This window comes from Ochlerotatus camptorhynchus, unplaced genomic scaffold (genome assembly GCF_037179485.1).
Source record: "Ochlerotatus camptorhynchus isolate MF236.1 unplaced genomic scaffold, CSIRO-AGI_Acam_v1.1 ptg000265l, whole genome shotgun sequence".
Taxonomy (NCBI): domain Eukaryota; kingdom Metazoa; phylum Arthropoda; class Insecta; order Diptera; family Culicidae; genus Ochlerotatus; species Ochlerotatus camptorhynchus.
In genome coordinates this window covers 1,327,012-1,340,685 of record NW_027040755.1, presented here as the reverse complement: position 1 = coordinate 1,340,685, position 13,674 = coordinate 1,327,012, and the positions used below count along the sequence as shown (strand labels likewise).

At 38.3% G+C, this 13,674-nt stretch overlaps 1 protein-coding gene across 1 annotated transcript in view; it reads left to right on the top strand.

Moving 5' to 3' along the window:
* The window catches only part of sff (sugar-free frosting), a 36,058-nt gene that overhangs the window by 2,693 nt on the left and 19,691 nt on the right, over positions 1–13,674 (top strand). The gene's annotated exons all lie outside the window — the stretch shown is intronic.

Below are 13,674 nucleotides of genomic sequence, written 5' to 3'. Positions count from 1 at the left end.
TCAAAATTTCAAAAACCTATTAACACGAATTATATCTGATAAGCTTATCAAAATCTAATAAATTATCATTATAAGCTCAATCTCTCTTATTCGATGTACTGCCAAACTCGATAGAGATATAATTTATTAGGCCTTTGCATAGAATAGTTTGAGAAAACACTAATTTCCTTTTCGAGTCTGTTACATTTGATGTAAATTCGCGGAACCCGCCAAAGAAAGGTGCTATGGTGCCATAGTACATAATTTAATATTTTTGGAATCAGTTCGCAGGTTCCGGAGATATCCGGAAAATAAATAAATAAATCCGAAATAAGTCACTAGATCAAAACCGACCTGAAAAGAATCAAACCCATAATGCCACACCTCAAATCACATAACATCACATCGCTTTAAAAGACAAGAGCAATGGTGACCATGGCCACACCCTAACATTTTCCGGGTAGCCCTGGGATGTGATCAGTTTCTAACTTGGATGCGACATATCATATATGTCATATGTAGCCAGTAAAGCATCTTCTCGGCGTGGCTTTATTTTTCGCTTTGCTAACGATTTCAGAGACATATCGTGCTTGAAAACGCTCGACACTGGAATACTGTTCAGTAGTCAGGGAGCCGTTTTACAACAATGCCTCGAATTGAACTGAGTCTATTCAGTGGAGATTTGTTCGCTTTGCTCTTCATTGGCTACCTTGGAAAGACCCTGTAAACCTCCATTCTCAGTGTTTGCCGTGACGTCTCCTGCGTTCGGAAATTGACTGTGGTCTACTTTTTCAACAGCTTAACATTAACATAAGACGAGTAAATTTGCGATGCAACTCTTTCTTCAATCCCGGCTTATCGTATAAACTACTGTGCGAATGAACCAATGACTAGCATATGTAAAAACATTAATAGCTTCCCGTGCTAGCCTTAAGTTTTTTTTAACTTTATTAGGGAGATTTTTAGCCATGAGCTAGTTCATCTCCGAAAACTAGCCTTAAGTATTTATTCTATAATTTTTATCACTCTGATTATGTAAATAATATTGTTTCCTGCATTAGTTTAAGCAAATAAATAAATAAATAAATAAATCAATAAATTAATAAATAAATCAATCAATCAATCAATCAATAAATAAATAAATGAATAAATAACTATTTTGCGTGTCCAAAGACACATAAGCCTTTCATAAGAACAAATAAAATGCATATCAAGCGATATTATTCAACACGAATGTTGAGCATTTTGCATTTGAATTGTTGATCTCACCATAGGTGCATTAATTCTGGTTTTCACTTGAATGTTGATGAGTTTTGAGGAGAATTGAAGGTAGATGTTGTAGACTCACTCCCTTTAGAAATTCTGAGGACAATTCTAAAGGAATTTGACTAGAAATTCCCGGAAATTTTGAGAATAATTTCAAGAAAATTTTCAGGAGAGCTAAAAGTGAATTCTAAGTTAGTCGCAATTTACTCGGTACGCTTGTAATGCTTTCTCGATACTACCTATCGACTTGATTCAATCCATCATTATTCGTTTCAACAAGCCATGGGTTTTCAACTTTCGGTGTAAATATATAATTTTTTAAATATATACGAATGGCAACAAAATCATATTTTGACGTAGGACTAGTCTGTAATTTCTATATGGGGGTACACTTTTTGAAAACCAAAATTGGAAAAAGTAGCAAAATTATGAAAGATTTTGAATGTTAAAAGCTCAGCTGCCCCTGGATCAATTTCAATACCAATCGATCAGAAATATTTCTACGCATCCGTTAACTTTAAGACTTTATCATTTTTCAAAATGTCACCATTGAAAATTGCACGAATGTGAAACTGTTGCTATGATAGTTAAAATTATCACCGATTGCCTGCGAAAAGCGATTTCCCCAACACAGATTTCAAAGTTGAATTCCAACCGGTCACCAAACGATGTTTATTCAATCACCGTGTGGTGAGGACCACTATAAATTTGTAAAAGAGTATTTTTTGGACATTTGTCAAGGTCATCAATCGATCAGTTCCCATATCAAGATAGAGCTGGAATTAGGGAGTAACAGCTTTTGTAAACAATTACTTCATTCGATGATGTCTTGAAAGGCAAGGCTCGCCTACGCAAATCAACAACACCATCAGTTTGGGTAAAACTTCTCCTACCTGACGGTAATGTTGATTTTGCGTGGGCGTGCCTTGAATTCCTAAAAATCATCGAGAGAAGTCATTGTTTACAAAAGCTGTTACGCCAAATTCCAGCTCTATCTAGATATGTATAAATCTAACATACCATGTTCTTGAAAATAACATTGGGGGTGCAATTTCAAAAACCAAAGTTGGTCGCGGCATGAAGGTGGTCTGTTTTTGATCCAGAGATGATGGATTTTAATTCTGAATACACCAATCGATAGGATTTTTTTTTCTACGAATCTGTTAAAATTAATACTTTATCATTTTTCAAAATGTCACTGTTGAAAATTGCACGAATATGCAACTGTTGCTATGATCATTAAAATTATCACCGATTGCCTGCGAAAAGCGATTTCCCTAACACAGATTTTAAAGTTGAATTCTATACGGTCTCACCAAACGGTGTTTATTCAATCACCAAGGAAGAAGGAGCACCGCTATTGATAGGAATCAGTAGCTCTCCGTGAGTCGCTGTGAGCCACTTATGTCAAGCGCGTCGTACTAAAGAGTATAAACAGGGATAACAAATTCTTATTCCTACACAAAACACAAGCTCCTGCTGCAACAAATTAGATTTATTATATAAGAACACGTAGTCCCTTGTAGTTTTTTTTTTAATATTTTAGCATGTGACAATTCAAAACCTTGGTAGGTTTTTTTTCACACGGCACATATCTCCCGTGTAAAAAAAACACCTGAGTGTATTATCGGAATTATGATTATTCCCCTGAAACAGGGCAATTCTGAAGGAATTTTGACAAACTTAATTACATGCAATTCTGACACTAGGGTAAGTGTGACAGTTAAGACACTAGTGCTATAGTTTGTGGTCTTAATGACTTGTTTAAATTTTAAATAAATTTCAATGATTTTATTTTCGTAGATATATAGCAAAATCTTTGTTTTAGTCTTATCGTTCAGATTACAGCGTATATCACGTGATATACGCTGTCTTGCAATGAGCACTCATACATCAAGTTTTTACTGGAAATCCTTTGTATGAGGGGTATTGTTTTGAATTGACAATTTGGTGAAAAATTAATAAAATTGAAATTTAAGATACGGCTAATAGCGGAACACTAGGGCCAAAAACTGACACCCTTACCCTACTTTTAATGACCATAAACAGCTGAAAATATATTGAAAGTTAATCAATCAATCAATCCAATTGAATATCGATAATAACTCCAAAAGAACTTAGTTCTGAATATAATTTAAAAAAATCTTTGCGGAATTTCAAAGTAGTTTGAATATAGCTTCATTGACTATCGGGATGGGTCCTTAGAGGAAATATTGGACATTAAAAATTCAAAGCAACGTTCCAGGAGATTCTAAAGAAAATTGAAATTCTAAAAAGAGTATCATTAAAACTCCAAAGAGAATTCCTGAGGTGAAAAACAAGAAAATTTTGGAAGCATAAGATAAAACAATGAATGGAGATTAAAACAAATTTTCGTGCGAATTCTATGGAATACGAAGATAAATGTAGGGTGAAGTTCCAGAGTAGTCTGGAGGGAACTCCTAAAGTGTTCTGCACAGAATTCCGAACTACTCATGGAGAAAAAATCTTGGAAATACCGGAAAGAACCAGCTACAATGTACTAAAGTGACTATTGCGCATTTTGCACCACTCGTGCCTTGAAAATAATCCCTCAGGATTTTTTTTCGCTCAGGCCAGTAATCATAAAAAAAAATATGATTTTGAATGTTATGTGTTGAACACCCTAATAGCTCAGCATTACTCAACCATCACGACAAAAGGGACCCTTTCAGGACCACCATAAATTATTGTTGTTTAAGAGTTAATTTTCATTGAACGTTCGCTTACCTTGCTGCCGGCCACATCACCCCCAAAGCTCTTCGATAATGTACTCAGCAACTATAAGTTTATGGTCAAATGCGTAACAGTATTGAAGTGGTACATAAAAATTCTCGCAATGACCGAATACCACATGACCACATTGTCAATTACCCAGAAACACTTCGAATTAAGGGAAGGTTTTCTCCAGGACGCCAGAAAAAAAAAAAAAAAAAAAAAAAAAAACAAAACAAATCTCGCATTCATATTTTTGGTCGCGAATATCTAGCAAGGAATTCCTTCAATTTATTTTCGTTTTTTTATTTATTGAATGAGCCAAAAATTCCGTGCGTTTTGTGCACGAAAATGCGTTATTTTGTCATCAGAAAACGAGGCGTTTTTGTGATGGGAAAAGTGGTTTCCCTAACACAGTCGTCGATTATTGATATCGAGCACTGAGAATGCCAGATGGTGCCTATTTGTATGCTTTTGATGCAAATTTTAAGCGAATTATGCCAAAAAAAAAATCTTGCCGAATTCTCTTAAGGTTCAAATCAAAAGCAGCTTTTTCGTTCAAATTCAAAATTCTGCTAACGAAAATATCATCATTGCATTCTACTGGCCTACCGGAACACAGTGGTGACATTTTCATTGGCAGAATTTTGAATTTGAACAAAAAACTGCTTTTGATGATTGAAAATTCAATGATGGTTTGTTGAATCTTAATAGAAGGGTCGTTAAATTTTAATCAAAAAGCATTAACGTAGGTACCGTCTTGTATGCTCAGATTCTTTGATTGATGTGTTTTCCCTAATACAATTCCACAGCATTGTTCTAAACTGGCTTCCAAGCTCCCAACCCATCGGTTCTTTTCAGGAACACAAATGACTGATAATAGAGTTAACTAAAGAGTTCAAGTAAGAGCTTGTATCCAAGATATTGGCATGATATTGGCTACGATTGGCATGTACTACATGGACACCTACAGAGCACTTTAAAACAGCTCATCAACATCAACCTATCAAACTTTTTCACTGATAACGAGTTAATAAATCAATTTAATATTTACTATACTTTTGCAGTGACATCAAAACTACCTTCCATACTCCTACGTCAAATCTACTGTCGTGTCTTGGATACAACTTCTTACTTTTTTTTATTGTACAAATTTCGCGAAATTCTGGGACATTGCTATTAATTTTAGATCCCAGACTCAATTTATGGTATACCGTACTAAAGAAAAATTTATAATTAACAAGATTGGGAGCTTTGACATTGGTTAAGAATATTAGACTATGATTTGTGACTCATAAAAATGTTGATGATCCTAGATTTAGAAAAAAAAATAAAATAAAAATGTTTTCATCAATCTGGGACTGAAATAAATACTCAAAATGTAAGGTTTTGAAAAAAATCCACTATTTCAGATTTTGATCTGAGAAAATTTCAAGGCTTCGGATTTAGAAGAATGTTTATAGTTCTCAAACTTTTACAGATTTATTTTATTGAATACAGCCGACAATAACCATTGAATTTTGGGGAGTATTTAGTGTTAATTCCAAAGACATTCTCTGAGGAGGATTTCTAAAAAAAATATGTGACAAATTCTAAGGGAGTTGTAACCAACACTCCAAGACAATATTGAGGTAGATTCTGATAATGGGGATCAAGGGAGAGAATAACGGAAGAATTTTGAGGAGCATTCTAAGATAATTTCGATGAGTAGTATTATAAGCAGAATTAAAAGGATGTTCTGAGGATAATGTCAAAAGAATACTGAGGAAGATTCAAATAATAAATTCAAAATAATTCTCGCTCCTCTAATTTTATGTTGAAATTATTCTATTGAAATTTGAATAATTTCAACATAAAATCAGAGGAGCGATTTCTAAGGCGAATTCCAAATTATTTCTGCTGAGAGTTTTAAGTTCAAGGGAAATTTTGAGAAGAATTTCAAAGGAATCTAATTTTCATAAAAATTGCAAAGGAATTTTAAGGAGGATTCCAAGGAAATGCTTAGGAAAGTTTCATGGGAATTCCAAAGATAATTCCAAGGTAATTACGATTTCATTTCCTAGGGTATTTTCTAGTGATTGCGTCAATCTACGAGCAGGCTCTCGTTGCGTTAAGTTGTTTTTTACTTTCGCCAAAGGTTCTGTGATCACTGTCACTTTGTTCCTGGTAGCCATGAACAGTGTCTTCGAGCGGTTATCAGCGAACATCTACATTTTCGTGTACGCAGACGACGTGCTAATCGTAGCCACAGGTCAAACTCCGGGACGAACGAGGATTAGAGCCCAAGCAGGGGTTTCCACCGTTGCCAGATGGGGCGCTTCGAAAGGTTTTCAGCTGTTTGCTGGAAAGAGCGCTAGGTGCCACGTTTGCCAGTACCGACATCGGGTCTGCGGACCTCCCATAAAGATCGGTAATCAAGCAATCCCATTAAAGAAAACGGTGAAACTGCTGGGGGTTGTCATTGACCGGTCGCTGAGTTTTGACCAGCACCTTCAAGGGGTCAAGCCCAGCTATCGCAGCAGGATCAACCTCATCCGCACAATCCGTCCCCACCGGTCCAACAACAGAGAAGTACGTTTTCGTGTTGCCCGGGCCATCATAGACAGCCGACTCATGTATGGACTGGAGCTGACCTGCATCGCTACCGAAAAGGCAATACAAATACTCGCTCCGGTGTACAATAGCTACACGCGCATCATCTCCGGTCTCCTACCCTCGACGCCAGCCGATGTCAGCTGTGTCGAAGCCGGCACTTTCCCTTTCCAGTACCGCATCTACGCAGCCATTGCCAACAAAGCCGCTGCATTTTCAGAAAATACCGCCGGAAACGCGAGGGGACAGAGTTCTCCGTACAATCGCCAACGCAGAGCTCCCCCCAGTGGCCAAGATTCACTGGTACGGAGATAAGAGTTAGCAATCTCCCGCACCAAACATCGACAGCCGGATAACGGAGAAGTTCAGAGCCGGGGACGATTCCGTAGCCCTTAGGAGATCGGTAGCAGAGCTGACCGGATTGTACCCAAACTACATGCATCGTTACACGGACAGGACAAGATCTAGAGCTGGAGTCGGAATGGGAATCGCTGGTGACATTTCCCCAACGAGTAGAAGTCTGCCAAAACAATGTTCGGTGTTCTCGGCAGAAGCAGCGGATCCTGCGGATCGCCCAATCCGTATCCTGTCGGACTCCCACAGTGTTATTCAGGCCCTTTCGTCGGAGGTCCCGGTCCACCCCTGGATCCAGGGCATCTTGAAGGTTGCGCCACCAAACACTACATACGCATGGATTCCCGGACACTGCGGGATCCCAGGGAACATCGAGGCGGACAACCTAGCCGGGTCAGGCCCATCGGGTCCTCGGTACTCGAACAAGGTACCGTTGCAGGACGTGAAGAGATGGATCACTTGCACAGTGCGGACAGCGTGGGCAACGGAATGGTCCAGTGCCAGACTTTCGTTTATTAGAAAAATTAAAGGTGACATCGGAAAGTGGACGTACCTTGCAAACCTGCGAGATCAGAGGATTTTTCCAGACTCCGGACAGGACACTAATCTCACAAGATTTCAGGAAGACCTGTGAGTTCTGCCATATTCTATAGATCGATGTTCTATAACTCGATATGTGACCACTTTTTTCTATATGTCGATGGTTACCTCAGTCCCTTCAGGCAGTTTAGTACACTAGAGTTGTTTTATGTCTCGATCTTTCCTTATCTCTTATATTCCAAAACTATGCATTTGCACCGAAAAAAGTATTCACTTAGTTTCTATTAGGAACGCACATAATATTTTTCCAATAACAAAATAATGATTTTTATCTTAATATCACAAAGCATAAGAAATTCTATACGAGAAATCATATGAATTTCATTGGACACATAACGTTCATGTGATTTAGTGGTGCAATTTCCAATTATGAGATCACATAAATGCTATGTGAAATTCACATGGATATTTTCCACTGGTTATATGATTTATTTTATGAGTAAACTTTAAAAAATCAGAAGATAAATTTTTTTAAATATATGAGCTTTTAAAACTTTTTTTGAATTTTTATTCAAAATAAACCATGTATATTTTTCCCTGAAAGACATTGTTTCTCTCTACAACTTTGTCTCGGACATCATTTTGATCAGAAGTGACGTTTTTGTGCTACAATTTATTGAAAAATTACGAAGACGAATGAAAAAAAAAATAGAACATCCAAAATGGCCAATTTTTTGTAAAAATGTGAATGATTGCCCATAACATACAACTATACAATGTTATATGCAAATCGGAGAAGGTCGAGTTATTCCTATTTTTCATTTGGCGTGAAAATGCTTATTAGGGTGATTTTTGAACAACTTCTGGGCTAGTTCTTCTCCGACCGATCTGGGTGGATTCTACTCAAAATTTGGATAATTTTGAAATAACCTGTACAGTAAACAAACCAATCAAAATCAATTCATTTTGGTTTCCCCCTTTGCACATAGGTATGTGCAGGAGAAAGCATTCCAGAGCACTAACGGTAGCAAGACTAAGTCTTGACCTTCTGCTGGCGCTGCATAAATAAAAAATGAACAACGCTGAAGGAAATTGAAAGTGGCCACAGGTGCCACCTAGCCATCATGCTCTCTTGCTTCTTCCTCACTGTCTTTTCTCTATCTCTCTCCCTTGGACCTATATTGCCGAACTTTGGGACGTGAATGCCCAGTAGCGCACAATTTACGATGCGGTACTGAGTCTATTTTTACCCTTCTCATTATCGGACATCTGTTGTATAATCCTATTGCTCGCTGGCGTTCGGTAGACGAATCCTTATGACATTACGAACGGTGTTATTCGTTTTGCTCCATTATCCACATTCCCTCGAGCAGAGGTATTGCCAACCATCCGACGATGGCCAAAGGTATGCAAGCAACATAACGACAGCAAATTGCTATGGGTGCCGTATGTGCGGACAAGTGCAGCCACCATGGCATGCTTGGACCATATGTATTCAAGAGAGAAAAATGAAAAGTGAAACTAAAATCCATTCATGCCAAAGGATCAGAGGGACACAAAAAAAAAGAACGAAATGTCAATTTTTTGCATTTTTCCATAATTCATGCAAGCGTTGAGAGTCTTTTGGGCTTTCTTCTCTGCGTTCGTTGAAAGCAGTTGCTGCTTTGAAGAAGGCGGATGTGAAAAAGGGTTGCTTCTTCTCTCTTTTAAGTGCCACATATTTCCGTCACATTCTTGAATTGTGACCCGAATGTATGTATGTATGTATGTATGCTTGTAGGTATGTATGTACATATGAATGAATGTGGAGTCTTGGTGGAGCCACTAGGCTCAAAACAAATTAAGGCTCAAACAGTGTCACCGTAGGATTCGACGACAGTTGCTCGCTATAACTATAACAAGATCCATTTGTGATGAGGGCTCATTATATAATGCAAAAGCGGTTTTCGTCGCTTCGACCGTCATCATTCCATACCAACCCTCCATATCCAGTGGGTGGGTGAGTTGAACCATTAGTGAATGCGGCTCTCTAATCGAAAGGAGGTAGTTGTTGAGAACGGGTTTCCACTGAAAACGAGAGTATGTGACAGTAGCGTGGAATTTTGGATTCAGCGAAATTGAGCGTTTCCAAACAGTCGAACAATAGACATGTGCCAGCAAGTAGGAAATGGGTTAAATTGCTATATATGTGAAGACAACGAGAAATAAGTTGCTCATGGAAGAGGAAATTTCGTGGTTCGAGTTCTAATTTACTTATATGAATCAACAAGACCTGACAACAACAACTGATTACTATTATAACAATTATTTGAGGTTCATGAGATTCGAAGAACATTGATATGGGATTACATTTTTTCCTGTTTCGATTTTGCATGAAACACTTGAGCAGCAAATAAAATCGAAGCTGGGGCCTATATTTTTAACCTAAGGAGTCTAACAATAGGGTAGAGAACTACTTCGGCCTAATCGCCCATTTTGGGCCTATCGAGCAGAAAACTTCAAATAAATCCATGATTTCAGAGTTAACAAATCAATTATACGTTTGGTACGATACTTTAGTTAATAAGCTACGGAAAAGCCTCCCTAATAAAGATAAATAATAATAATAATAATAAGCTACGGAACGAAGTCAATGAGAACGCGTGATATGAAGGTTTGCACCCATTATTTCCAAAAACAAAAGAAGCGCTCCGACCGAATCAATTTTTACCTTCATCCGATAGACCGAAGTGAATTTATTGGCGTTTCAATGGTGTTTCAATGCGTTAGGCCGAGTTTAGAATCCGTAGGCCGAGTTTGGCGTCAAGAAGCAGTGTTAGAACTTTGACAATATCTCAACGATTGGTTTCTCTTTATAAAATCTTACGGTACACACGGAAAGGTAAATAAATTTGGAAGCCATCAGTAATAATAACATTCCGTGAGGTGCTAACTGCGCTAGATTAAGAAAGACTAATTGCGGGTTGTGCTTAATAGGCCGGAAACGGGGTAGTTAACCCTATTTGTGAAACGAAATTTACGTAACAAAAACCTTCATCGAGGTGAAATTAATCCTCGGTAGCGATAGTAGTGACATTTATTAAGACTTATATTTCGAAAAGTATCAAGTAGATTTTTATGTTGTTGATTGCATTCAAAAGGTCGGGATTTCATCCATAGATAATTTTTTTCTATTATTTCACAAAAATTGTTAATAACTGTTCAACTAAAAGAGGTAGAAACTTAGTTGCTTCAGCAAAAAGTCTCTAACAGAGTTTGGAATACATAATTTGCGAGATATAAATGTATAAAAAGTTATCTAACACATTTTGATTTTTTTAGGCGTAACCCTAAGTTCCTTATAAAAATCAGTGTAAAACGTGAACAGAAAGAGATAGATTTTTTTTGTTTGGCAAAGTTACTTGAAAAAAATAATTCTACAACTTTGTCAAACATTGTGTTGGTCAAACTCAAATAATTAAATAAGTTGATATTTTGATCTTAACAACGGTCAACGTATTTTCATTAATAATTTCAGAAGTTTGTTAAAGTTTTTTTTTTAATTTAATTTGTTTGATAAGGCTTAACCGAATGAACTTTACAGAGCCGGCGATTCTAGTTCACTATAGAATACATCTGAAAACTATAGTCAAAAAGTACAACACAATAGACATTTTATCTTCCGCTATCCAATAAGCCTCCTCCACCAGAACGGGAGCCGCTTCCAGTGGTTTCATTGTATGGCAGATTCGCCAACGAAGGTAAGAGTCCTTCTATTGCAGCAATGGACGCAAAACGTGTTCAGCACGCACACATTCATCACGAAACGGTTGCTTTCCAACGCATCGACTGAAAGGACTGCTGATGAAGAACAATGAGGAGGACCACACAATGGTTGCTGCCGAGTAAACAAACGATCGCGTGACACACATTGAGAGTGATCTGCTTCTGTCGACAGCCGAGTGAACACTGTTTGTTAAAGTCGTAGAACCTTTTTTTTTAATCTTTATTAACGAGATGTTTAGTCATAGGCTAGTTCATCTCGGTCAAGAGAAGGAAAGCCCTCTAAAATGGGTCACTCAATAGTTTTTTGTACTTCGGGCAGACACACAGCACATGTTCCTCCGTCGATGGGGTTCTGCAGACGTCGCAAGTCTTTCGGAACGGTACGCCACTAAAGTCCGGCAAGATCAGGGAGTGCTCCGTCCTGAGTCTCAAAAATATTCTTTGGTCTTCCATTTTTCGGTACTTTCATTGAGCTTGCCGATGAAGGACGATTGGTACAGGACCATTCCATTTCCAATGCTTTCCGTATGGTGTTCGTTATCCATCTCCTGACGGCCTGTAGTGCAATAATGTTTGATCTCAGACAAACAGACGTAACTCTTTTAATAAAATTAACTTCAAAACATAGTACCACCAAACATAGGACTACAGTAACGACATCTGGCGGGCTTCTCGCGGAAAACAAGCTTGCTCACTGATTCGCAAACAATGTTGCATACAAGAAAAACCGAATATGATAAAAGTGATACGCGCTGCGGCGAGTAGTTCGTGGAAACGATAACATTCAAGCCAATCGTTAAATGCGCAAACGATGATCCAGAATGAAGTGTTACGTCTGTTTGTCTGTGGTTTGATATTTAAAATTTCATAAATGTAATAAAAGTTATGAATTTTTTAAACAAAATATTTTTTGAACCACCCTAACAAGGAAATGGTGACGGGTCTAATGTTTTGCGATAAGGAACAAAACTACCAAAAAAAAATTTTATACCTGCACTGCCGGTAATCGCAAGTCAGTCCCATCTGCATTTTTATCAATTTTGAGTTAGCATCATTATTCAGTTTATCTTGCTATGTTTTTTGAGATGTGCTATTGAAAAAAATGTGGTTTGTTCTAGAAAAATGAAAAACAATACCAAGTCAAATTGTCCCACAGCGAAAAGTAACCGCAAGTCAGTCCCATTAGAAAAAATTATGTTAGAAATGCTAGACAACACATCGCATCATGAGATTTGTGTCAAGACAGATTTTGTCCACTTCCCCTAGGGTATCTGGAACATGTCCGGATGTGGCCAATGTAGTTCTTACGAAACTCAGTTTGACCGCCAATGGATTTGGCTTTGCATTCTCATGTGATTGGATGTATCGCTTGATGGATTTTGATTTAAAATAGATTTACCACTTCCTCGGGGATACCCGGAACATGTCCGGGTGTGGTCAACTTGGTGCTGGTCACTCATCATGACTCTTATTGATTTTATTTTTGAATGCTCATGTGAATTGATTTATCGCATGGTGGATTTGGCACGTTTATGAAAATCTCTGGTCTGATGAAGACCCATACTCACCGGAATATGTTCCGGCCATTGCTCTGGAACCAGCGGTATAAATCCAGAAACATTCAATTACGTTCTATGGGACCATGGTATTTTTCTACTGTTCAATACTGTGCTAAACTAATGCAGCATCGTCAAGGAATTGTGACTGACTTGCGGTTATTTTTCTTATTGACGTTTAAAGGGTGTCCACGATGAAATTGCCACACACAAAATTGATTCGCAAAATTCGAGTTTTCATCCGATTGCCATCAAATTTTCATGGATTGAGAAATAACTATTAAACTTCATTTTACCATTTTACTCGTATTTTATTTACAGTCCATACGCAAATGCCCGCACCTTGGCCTTAACCCCGGCCATAAGATTCTGCACAACCTGTGAATCAACCGTTTTTTGCATGTAAACCCATACTTTCTTCAGTTCCTCGACTGTCTTCACTACCTTAGGTCGTTTAAGAAGGTGCTGCTTCATAATCGCCCAGTACTTCTCGATGGGGCGGAGCTCCGGAGTGTTGGAAGGGTTGAACATTTTCGGCACGAAATTGACCTTATTGTCCGCATACCACTTCAGCACGTCCTTGGAGTAGTGGCATGAGGCCAAATCCGGCCAGAAGATTGTTGGGACGTTGTGGGCCTTCAGGAGAGGAAGCAGCCCCTTCTGGAGGCACTCTTTTATGTACACCTGTCCGTTCATCGTGTCCTGGGTCACGAAAGGTGCACTCCGCTTCCCGCACGTGCAGATGGCTTGCCAAACCAGGAATTTCTTCGCAAATTTGGACATCTTCTGAGTGCGGACATGCTCCGGAACGCTGAACTTATCCTTGGCCGTGAAAAACAGGTTGCCGGGGATCTGTTTGAAGTCGGCCTTCACATATGTTTCGTCGTCC